This window comes from Hordeum vulgare, chromosome 1H, assembly GCF_904849725.1.
Source record: "Hordeum vulgare subsp. vulgare chromosome 1H, MorexV3_pseudomolecules_assembly, whole genome shotgun sequence".
NCBI classification, from domain to species: Eukaryota; Viridiplantae; Streptophyta; class Magnoliopsida; order Poales; family Poaceae; genus Hordeum; species Hordeum vulgare.
Genome location: NC_058518.1, coordinates 390,800,145 through 390,812,499, shown reverse-complemented (window position 1 = coordinate 390,812,499; position 12,355 = coordinate 390,800,145).

Genomic DNA, 12,355 nt, shown 5'->3' with positions numbered 1-12,355 from the left:
CGCTTCAGCCGTAGGTTCTATCATGTATGGAATGCTGTGCACTAGACCAGACGTCAGCTTGGCTATAAGTATGGGAGGCAGGCTTCAGAGTAATCCAGGAGTGGATCACTGGACGGCGGTCAAGAATATTCTGAAGTACCTGAAAAGGACTAAGGAAATGTTTCTCGTGTATGGAGGTGACAAGGAGCTCATCGTAAAAGGTTATGTCGACGCAAGTTTTGACACCGATCCGGATGACTCTAAGTCTCAAACCGGATACGTATTTATTCTTAATGGGGGTGCGGTAAGCTGGTGCAGTTCCAAGCAGAGCGTCATAGAAGATTCTACATGTGAAGCGGAGTACATGGCTGCCTCGGAGGCCGCAAAAGAGGGTGTTTGGATGGAGTAGTTCATGACAGATCTTGGAGTTGTGCCAAGTGCACTAGATCCATTGACTCTGTTATGTGACAACACTGGTGCCATTGCCTTAGTAAAGGAACCAAGGTTTCACAAGAAGACCAGACACATCAAACGACGCTTCAACCACATCCGCGACTACGTCGAGGGAGAGGACGTAAATATTTGCAAAGTGCACACGAATCCGAATGTAGCACACCCGCTGACTAAGCCTCTTCCACGGGCAAAACATGATCAACACCAGAACTGTATGGGTGTTCGATTTATTACAATGTAAATCGCATGCCGATGTGAGGACTAGATTATTGACTCTAGTGCAAGTGGGAGACTGTTGGAAATATGCCCTAGAGGCAATGATAAATAGTTATTATTATATTTCCTATTTAAAGATAATCGTTTATTATCCATGCTATAATTGTATTGAATGAAAACATAGATACATGTGTGGATAAATAGACACAACAATGTCCCTAGCAAGCCTCTAGTTGGCTAGCCAATTGATCAAGGATAGTCAAGGTTTTATGACTATGTGCAAAGAGTTGTTGCTTGATAACTGGATCACGTCATTAGGAGAATCATGTGATGGACTAGACCCAAACTATGAACGTAGCATATTGATCGTGTCATTTTATTGCTATTGTTTTCTACATGTCAAGTATTTGTTCCTATGACCATGAGATCATATAACCCACTGGCACCGGAGGGATGCCTTGTGTGTATCAAACGTCACAACGTAATTGGGTGACTATAAAGGTGCTCTACAGATATCTCCGAAGGTGTCCGTTGGGTTAGTATGGATCAAGACTGGGATTTGTCACTCCGTTTGACGGAGAGGTATCTCGGGGCCCTCTCGGTAATACAACATCACACACAAGCCTTGCAAGCAATGTGACTAAGTGTAAGTCACGGGATCTTGTATCACGGAACGAGAAAAGAGGCTTGCGAGTAACGAGATTGAAATAGGTATGCGGATACCGATTATCGCGGGCAAGTAACATACCGAAGGACGAAGGGAATGACATACGGGATTGCCTGAATCCTTGACACTGAGGTTCAACTGATAAGTTATTCGGAGAATATGTAGGATCCAATATGGGCATCTTGGTCCCGCTATTGGATATTGACCGAGGAGTACCTTGGGGCATGTCTGCATAGTTCTCGAACCCGCGGGGTCTGCACACTTAAGGTTCGGCGATGTTTTTGTATAGTTGAGTTATATGTGTGGTTACGAATGTTGTTTGGAGTCCTGGATGAGATCACGGACGTCACGATGTGTCACATCCCTAACCCTTAAGCAAGATAGCATTGTGCTCATGTCTTATTTGCATTTGCATCTAAGAAGTTTCAACAAAAACAACAAAGTGGCAAAGGAAAAACTCAAAACCCTAGCCACCATTTCAATTAAAGGAAATCTCAAACTAGTTCAAAATCAATGAACCCAAAATGGCCTCAAGAAATGTTCAAACTTTCTGATAAATCATGAAAGTAAATGAGCATTGGAGAAAACTATTTTCTTGACACTTTAAGCTTTTTGATTAAATGAAAAAGGCTACTGGTTTCAAGTTTTAAATTTGAAATCAGAAACTATAAATTTCCAAAAATGTTGAAAACCTTGGAAATGGTTGGGGATATTATAAAAAATATTTCAGGAGGTCTAAAATAGTTTTTACTTTTTGTTTTGGAGCTGAATTAATTAGCAAAACAATAATTAGCAAAACAGAAAAACAAAAACAGAAAAAATGGAAAAACCTTACTTGTCGCCTAAGCCTGGCCTGGCCCATCCCTGGCTCGTCCCCTCCCTCACGCGAGTAGGCAGCAGGAGGTGGCCGCCGCCCCCTCCGGCGCGGCCGCGCACCTGCGTGCCTGCCTGGCCGCCGCCTCGCGCTGGCGACGACGGGGATAAGCTCCCCAGAGCCTTCCCTATCCATTCCCCGCCTCGGTTCTCTTCCTCCTCCTGGATCTCCTCCTCCTCCTTGCTGCCGCCATTAGAGCCGAGCTCGAGCTCGAGCTGCCCGTGCCCGTGGCCATAGGATTCCCTCCCAGAGCACGCCATTAGCTCCGCCTCGTCGCCCTGGTCATCTGTGCAGAAGCCGACGCTTCCTCGAGCCCTGCAACGCCCGCAACGCCGTCGTCTTCCACCTCCGGCCGCCGGACCTCTCCCGTCGATTCGTCGCCCCTAGGCCTTCCCCGAGCCGTCTAAGCCCTGCTCTGCACTCCCCGCGAGCATGCGGTCGTTTCCCCTAAGTTTTCCCCGTCGATCCCCTCCTCTAGCTCTAGTTTCACCGGAGCCCGACGAGGACCGCCGCTGCCGCTCGTCGCCGGTAGCCCTCCGATGATCAGCTCGTCCTTCCGAGGGCACCAGCAGCTTCAGGTCGACGCATAGATGCTGTAGCAGCTAAGAACCGAGCGTAGATCCCTCTGATTCAAAGACCCCGATGATGCCCGAGCCTTGGCCGCCGCCAAGCTCGTCGCCGGCGTCATCTCCGGCCAGATCAGCCCCGGCTAGGTGCAGAAATGAAGCTGCGGGAGACGTGTCGTTCCTCTGGTGCTCTCCGCGCAGCATTTGGCCCTCTGTGCGCCGTTTCCGAGCCCCTCCGCCGTGCTGGTGGTCGCCGGAGGCTCCCCGCCGGCGAGGACGACCTCGTCGCCGGTGGATGCCGACGTGGCAAAGCTAATCCAGCAGATTAGGAGCTTAATCTCTCGCTGACAAGTGGGCCCAAGGCCAAGTCAAACCTCAGTTAGGGCTGGTCAGCGCGGGATTAGTCCCAGAGAGGCTGACTAGTGGGGCCCCCCTGTCAGGTTTGACCTGAACAGGTCGGCTGACCTGCTGACGTCAGTCTGATGCAATAATTAGAATTTCCAGTATAAAACTAATTCAGGAAATTGCTAAAAATTGTAAAAATCATAGAAATTAATCTGTAACTCCAATGAAAATAATTTATATATGAAAAGGTATGAGAAAAATTCAAGGATTCTGATTATGCTATTTTCAACTATGTTTAAAAAAGTTACAGAACCCTAAATTGTGGAATAAGGAATAATTCAATTCTTATAATCACTTTATAAATGGAATTTGCAAAAATATTCAAATTCCATTATATATACAATGTTCACCACTGTCCTAATTACAAATCAGTACCATAACATGACATTTCATGCATGTTAACATCAAGTTGATCTGAGCATCAGGTCGAATCAATTAAACCGGTATCCGAGAATACCCCGTTTGAATTGCTATTCGAATGTGATTCAAATCAACTCTAAACCTAATACATGTTGAAAATAATAACTTATCACCTTGCATTCTCATGCCATGCTCATGCATCATTTTGAGTGCATATGATTGTTATTGAATGTTGCCATTCATTTCGGTAGGCTCCGCACCCCCGGATTCCACCGAATATCCGTCTGAGGGATATCGTTCCTCCTCTGAGCAACAAGGCAAGCAACCCCTTTGATCATTCCGATAACTCCCATGTTCTTGCTCCTGCACATATTTATTGCATTTAAGATCAAATGCTTCAACTGCTTTTGCCACGATAGTTGAACCCACTTCCTTTGCATGACTTAACCTTGTCACAGTAAATAGCCAAACCTTGCAACCTAGCATACCTGGTAGTTGCTTGAGCTGTGATGTGCCTTATCCTGCTATGCATGCTATGCTTAGAGTTGTGTATGGTCTGTCATCTGGGAGATGAACAGAATTGTGGAACGTGTTTGGTGAGCAAAGGTTGTGTGTTGAACTTGAGTTGGTAAAGGTACCGGTGAAAGGCCGTGTAGGAGTACATGGCGGGTTGTTTCATCGGAACCGTCCTTAGGAACTGAGTTCCGTGTATGTATTCCAAGACTAGATACTACCACATGCTGGGCCCTGAAATATGACCCCGCTCGGCCTATTAATCACTTAGTACTCGGTCCAGGAGTTGCAAGTAGTTTCTGGTGTTTATAGAAATGCTGGAGGCCGTGCATGGTGCTGACCTGAGAGGTGGGCCGTGATGCGGTAGGCAGTGGCACGGTGTACCAAGTGGCACCCGGATGGTGGGCTTGGGAACCCTGCGCACATCGTTTGAGGCCGTGGCGGAAACCTCGGCCGGACTTCCGTACGGGTTACTCTCAGATAGGCGATAAACCTGGACTAGGTACTAGTGTGGTTAACGGTCGTGGCCGACTCCCTCGCTGGGCTTCCGCTTGAAGGTTGCCGAGGTGCATGACGTGCACATAGCGATAAGTGGCGAGAGCGTGTATGACGAAGTACACCCCTGCAGGGTTATGATCTATTCAAATAGCCGCGTCCGCGGATATGGACTACTTGGAGACATATGTTGTTCATAGATAACTTCAATGGCTACTCATAAAATTGTCAAGATAAGCGTGAGTGTCGTGGACGGCATTTCCGTATGGAGACGGAATGATTCCACGATAGTGTATTGTTGTGGTGTTAGTGGACTCGTGTGCGAGAAATCAAGTTGTCAAAACTAATTTCAAAATGCAAGTTGTCTAGCCACGAGTCAAATGCTGGCTTCCCGCATGAAACCCCACAATACCTTTTGATACCTTGCATGAGTAGTTAGTTCTCCTAAAGTCTTGCTGAGTACCTTCGTACTCATGTTTGCTTAATAAATGTTGCAGAGGTTGCTAATGACCCTAATGGAGGGTTCTTCGTAGACATCGACGACGACGAGTAGCTGGTGTCCCAGCTACGATCTGGCCCTACGTCAGCTCTGTAGTATAGTCAGGCCATGTGCCTTCTAGTTGCCCTGTCTGTTCCGAGACAGTTTATAACTCTTCCGCTGGCTTGTATTTGTATGACTGCTATTATGGGTCGGGAGACCTTAATGTGTAATATTATGTGTGTGGCTCTTCTGAGCCTCTTAAATAAGGGTTGTATGTTTATGGTTATGTTGTGATGCCATCGATGTATCTATACATATCGATATGCCATGCGTACGTGTGCTGTACTTGATATGTATGGGGTTCGATTACCTAGTCGTGAACTTTGGTAGCACTCCTTACAAGGAAATGCCCCTTTGTGATCCAATGAGCCTTGGTAGTCCGCTACTGCTCCGGACACATTGGTTGACCGGCATGTGTCCTTCTTAGCTGCTGTGTCTGTCCTCTTTGGGGAAATGTCACGCGACGTAATGGAGTCCTTGTAGCTTGCTACGACTCGTCTACGTTCGCTGATGACCGACACCTGCTTTGTTGGGTCATGTATGCCTGTCCTTGTGCGGTACTGCCACTTTGGTTTATGACTAGACATGTCGATCCGGGTTCTTGGACATTGGATTGCTAGCGACACTATCGCATACGTGAGTCAAAAGACGCAAACGGTCCCGGCTAAGGTAAGGCTGCAGCCGTGGAGTTAACCGTGCGTGAGACCACAAAGGGATGCGATGTGTTACAGGCTGGATTCCTATGGCTTAGGATCGGGGTCCCGACACGATGGTTTCTGGAATGGTTCGGAGACGAAGATTGATATATAGGATGACATCATTTGATTACCGAAAAGTTTTCGGGCATTACCGGGAGTGACGAATGGGTTCCGGATGTTCACCGGGGGGGGGGCAGCCCACCCGGAGGAAGCCCATAGGCCTTAGGGGTGCCGCACCAGCCCTTTGTGGGCTGGTGGGACAGCCCAAGAGGCCCTATGCGCAGGAGATAGGAAATCAAAGGGAAAAGGAAAAAAAAAGAGGTGGGAAGGAAGGGAAGGACTCCACCTTCCAATCCTAGTTGGACTAGGATTGGAGGTGGACCCCTCCATCACCTTGGCCGGCGGGCTCTTGGGGTCGTGGACCGAAAGGCAAGTCTCCCCACCCCTCCTCCTATATATAGTGAAGGTCTAGGGCTGATTTGAGACAACTTTGCCACGGCAGCCCGACCACAAAACATCACGATTTTTCCTCTAGATCGTATTTCTGCGGAGCTCGGGCGGAGCCCTGCAGGAGTAGATCCTTCACCACCACCGGAGTACCTTCACGCTGCCGGATTACTCATCTACTTCTCCGTCTTGCTTGCTGGATCAAGAATGCCGAGATCATCGTCGAGCTGAACGTGGAGGTGCCGTCCGTTCGGCACTAGATCAGAGCAGATCGTGGGACGGATGCGGGACGGTTCGCGGGGCGGATCGAGGGACGTGAGGATGTTCCACTACATCAACCGCGTTTCTTAATGCTTCCCGCTGTGCGATCTACAAGGGTACGTAGATCCAAATCTCCTCTCGTAGATGGACATCACCATGATAGGTCTTCGTGCGCGTAGGATAATTTTTGTTTCTCGTGCGACGTTCCCCAACACATACGTGGCTCCGTTTAGCGTGATTCCAATGCCAAAAATCCTATATATATATAAACCCTCAGAAATAAACAGAGAACTTATGCTCCGTTGGCGCAACTCTCTGTATCAATGGAAAACTGATCTCGAGCCTTTCCAGTACCCTTGTTGGAGGGGAAAATCATCTCCGGTGGCCATCTTCATCATCCTGGCGGAGGCCACGACGAGGAGTGGGTAGTTCACCCTCGGGGCTGAGGGTATGTACCAATAGTTATGTGTTTGATCTCTCTCCCGTGTTCTTGGGTCATCTCGATCTTTATGTATCACGGGCTTTGTTAATATAGTTGGACCATATGGTGTTCTTCCCTTGCTATATTGTTGTGATGAATTGAGCCTTTCCCTTTGAGATCTCGTTATGTAGGATTGAATATTGGATTTGAGAACACTTGATGTATGTCCTGCATGCCGATACCCATAGTGACATTAGGGTATTCTATTGATTCACTTGATATATGTTATGTCATCAACTTGCGGATTTCGATGACCTTGGGGATCTATGCATAGGGGTTGATTGCATATTTTCTTATTACATTCTCCGACAAAAATCTTGGGGTACTCTTTGAAGTTCTTTCTGTTGGATTGAATATGATGAATCTAAAATTGTTTGATGCATGTCGTATAATTAACCCACAAATACTTGAGGTGACATTGGAGTATCTGGGTGACATTAGGGTTGATTGATATGTATCATGGGTGTTATTTTAGTACGAACTCTAGGGCTGTTTGTGACACCTATAGGAATACCTCAAAAGATTGATCAGAAAGAATAACTTTGAGGTGGTTCTACTGCCTACACCAATTTCATCTTATGTTCTCCGCTACTTATGAACTTTGGAGTGATTCTATGTTGCACGTTGAGGGATGATCATATGATTCTACTATGTTAGCATTTTGCGAGATTGCACTTGAGAAAGTATGAGCCTTAGGCCTTATTTCCAAGAATTTATACAATGTTTTGCTCACTGTTTTACACTTTCTACCTTGCTATTTTTATATTTTTCAGATTATCAAAATCTATATCTACTATCCATATTGCACTTCTATCACCATCTCTTCACCGAACTAGTGCACCTATACAATTCAACATTGTATTGGGTGTGTTGGGGACACTGGAGATTTCTTGTATTTGATTCCAGGTTTTTTTGAGAGAGACCATCTTCATCCCACACCTCCCACATATTGATAAACCTTAGGTCATCCACTTGAGGGAAATTTGCTGCTGTCCTACAAAGCTATGCACTTGGAGGTCCAACAACGCCTACAAGAATAAAGTTGCGTAGTAGACATCAAGCTCTTTTATGGTGCCGTTGATCGGGAGGTGAGATCTTGAAGGTATATCTTTAGATCTTGCAATTGAATATATTAATTTCTTGTTTATCACTAGTTTGGTTTATAAAAATAAAAATACAAAAAATGGAGTTTAGGTTGCCTCATTTTCTTAATCTTTATAATGTATTTCATGAAAATGATGGTTCCGAAAATTGTGATCAATTGTTAGAGGAATAATTTGTAAAAATGATTAATGTGAATTCCTTGAATGATGAGCATTATAGTAATATTTTTAGAATGAATTCTCCGAATATCCATGATGCTAATGATATGTAAAGCCACAAGCATGGGGATGCTATATTTCATGAAGATGACATTTTTAGTCCCCCAAGTTTTGATGATCAAATTTATTATGATGAAATCATGCCTCCTATTTACGATGATTATATTGATGGAGGTGGGTTTGGAAGAGTGTCAACTCTAGGTACTAATGATCCCACTATTTTGGAGGGTGTTGAATATTTTCAGAATGCTAAAAGTGGATTTGGAGAGGTCATAACTTTATTTAGTGATGATTCCACTATTTTGGAAGAGGCTTCAATTGACTATGACAACAAAGTTGCTATCTATGATGATTACGGGGATGACATGTATGTTATAAATAGTAATGAAAACCTTGAAACTTGTCATCTTGATTTTAATTTTCAATTGTATTGTGACACTCAAGTATCACATGATAGTTATTTTGTTAAGTTTGCTCCCACTATTATGAACGAGAAGAAATTTGCTTATGGGGAGAGTAATGAAAATTCTATGCTTGTAGATCATGAAAAGAATGCTTTATGCGATAGTTATATTGTTTAATTCCTTCATGATGCTATTGAAAATTATTATGAGAGAGGAACATATGCTTGTAGGTGTTATAATAATATCAAGCTTCCTCCCTATGTGTTCAAAGTTTTAAAGTCATGCTTCGTTTGCCTTCCTATCCAAGTTGTTTTTTGCTACAATAAATTGTTTGATTACAAAATCCCTATGCATAGGAAGTGGGTTAGACTTAAATATGCTTGCCATGTGATTCATTATGCTCTTTTTCATATTTCAATTACTATTCTTATATAAGCATCATTGAAATGATCATGCCTAGCTAAAGGGCATTAAAGAAATACACTTGTTGGGAGACAACCCAATATTTATCCTTCCTATTTTTGTGTGTTCACATAATTAAGGTATTGTATTAATAATGTTTTGTGTCTTTTATTTGAATAAGGTGCTGATACGTCTCCATCGTATCTACTTTTCCAAACGCTTTTGCTCTTGTTTTGGACTCTAATTTGCATGACTTGAATGAAAGTAACTCGAACTCACTTTTTTTGTAGAACTACCATGGTGTTGTTTTTGTGCACAAATAAAACTACTCGAAATGGAACGAAACTTTTTAGAGATTTTATGGAATAAAATATAATTTCTGGAACCAAGATACATCTGAGGGGCGCGCCAGGCCCACCTAGCATGGTCTGATGTCTAGTGAGGCCCACGTGGCTCTGTTGACCCTAATTCCAGCGCTATATAATCCTATTTTCCAAGAAAAAATCAGAGAGGAAGTTTCATCACGTTTCACGATATGTAGCCGACACCACCTCCCGTTCTTCATCGGGAGGCCTAATCTGGAGTCCGTTTGGGGCTCCGGAGAGGGGAATCTTCAGTTTTCGTCATCACCAACCCTCCTCTATTGCCAATTCCATGATGCTCTCCACCGGGAGTGAGTAATCCCTTCGTAGGCTTGCTGGTCAGTGAAGAGCTGGATGGGATTCATCATGTAATCGAGTTAGTTTTGTTAGGGCTGGATCCCTAGTATCCACTATGTTCAGAGATAGATGTTGCCATGACTTTGTAATGCTTAATTCTTGTCACTAGGGCCCAGTGCCATGATTTGATATCTGAACCGTTTATGTTTTCACCATTATATCTATGTTCCTTATCCTATCTTGCAAGTTATATGCACCTACTACATGTTAGGATCCGCATACCCCAAAGTGACAATATTTGGGATTCTTTCCAGTAATTACCGTAGTTTGAGGAGTTCATGTATTCACTATGTGTTAATGCTTTGTTCGAGTTCTCTATTGAAAGGAGGCCTTAATATCCCATAGTTTCCATATGGACCCCGCTACCATGGGAGGGTAGGGCAAAAGATGTCATGCAAGTTCTTTTCCATAAGAACGTATAACTATCTACGAAATACATGCCTACATTATAACGATGAACGAGAGCTAGTTCTGTGTCGCCCTATGTTGCGACTGTTATATGATGAATATTATCCAGCAATATCACCGCTCCAGTGCCTATGAGTTTTCCACATATTGTGCTTGCTAAGTTATTACTGTTGCTACTGCTGTTACAACTACTAAAAAACTCCTATCACTGTTACTGTTATTGCTGCTATTGTTACCACATCTATCAAAACTATCATATTACTGAGCTACTGATCACTGTGCTGCAGATACTAAATCCTCAAGTGTGGTTGAATTGACAACTCAGCTGCTAATACTTGCAAATATTCTTTGGCCCTCCTTGTGTGGAATCTAGTAAATTGGGTTAAATACTCTACCCTCGAAAACTATCGCGATCCCATATACTTGTGGGGTATCAAGAACGTTTTCTGGCGCCGTTGCCGGGGAGCATAGCTGTATTTGCTGAGTCACTTGGGATATCTATTTATTGAGCACTGTTGTGAATCTGAGAGATTGAAGAACCAATATTGTTCCCTCTAAGACGATGGGAGGTAAGGAACTGCCATCTAACTTGACTTGATTCACCCTCTGTTTTGAATAGACTGGCAACACCACCACCACATACTATTAATCATGATATGTCGCGAGTAATTGATGATTCTACCTCTTCTATGAATGATGCTTATGATGATGCTAGTACCTTGCTTGATGGTACTCTCCCACTAGGTGAATTTCTTGATGAACAACTTGCTAGAGCTAAAGAATTTGAGCATGCTAAAATTGATGATACTATTGAAACTGATGAAGTCTTTGCTATTGAAAATATTGAAATACCTTTTAGCCACGACCATCCTAGAACTGAAATATTTGAAATACCTAAAGGTTATGTTATCGGTGAAGAAATTGCTAGAGACTTTCTTGCTTGTAAGGATAGATAAGATCTTAAGAAATTACTATGCAAGTTTAAAGAAAAATCCTTGAATGCTAGAATGAAATATGATCCTAAGTTTGGTACTTCACCTATCTTTGTTACTGATAAGAATTATGAATTCTCCGACGTCCCAGAGATAAGAACTCTGGTTGAATCTGATCCTTTCCATGTCTATGAAAATGGAAATGTTGTGGCACATTTCACTAAGCTAAATGATATGGCCACCCTATTTACTAATGATGAGAAAATTCTCTACTACTATATCCTCAAATTATTTTCGTTCTCATTAAAGGGTGATGCCAAGATTTGGTAGAATACTCTTCCCCTGGTTGTGTGCGTAGTCCCCAGGATATGATTTATTACTTTTCTGAGAAATATTACCCTGCTCATCAGAAACAAGCTTCCTTATAGGAAATATTTAACTTTGTGCAAATTGAAGAAGAGAGTCTCCCACAATCTTGGGGGAGGCTTCTCTAGTTACTTAATGCTTTGTTTGATCATCCTCTTAAGAAAAATGAGATAGTTGATATATTTTACAATGGACTAACCGATGCTTCTAGGGACCACCTAGATAGTTGTCTTGGTTGTGTATTCACGGAACGAACTGTCGAACAAGCTGAGGAATTATTGACTAATATATTGAAGAATTATGATGAATGGACACTTCCTGAACCACACCTAAGGCTACTCAAAAGAAGAGATGTATCTTATTCCTTAGTCCTAGAACTATGCAAGAGGCAAAGAAATGTATGAAGGAAAAAAAGGCATTAAAGCTGAAGATGTTAAGAATTTACCACCTACCGAAGAAATACATGGTCTCGAAACACCACCACACTTGGTGGAGGTAAATTCTATTTTAAAGTTTGATGAAGGTGACATACCTTACAATAAACATCCCACTCAATGCTTATATGAGATTGATAATTATATTACAAAGCAAGATCATTTCAATTCCTATGTTATGAAACAATTGATACAAAACTCTGATATGATTGCTCGCTTAAGTGCCTTGTTATTTAGAATCACCAATGATGTAAGAGGTGTAGAAAAACATGCTTCTATGGTTCAAATCCAACTAGAACAAATTGCTAAACCCCAAAGTGAGCTACTTCGTGAAATGACTATTAATATGAATGATGTTGTTGTTAGAGTAATGACTAGAGGAGGAACAATGACTCGAGATACAATATATCTA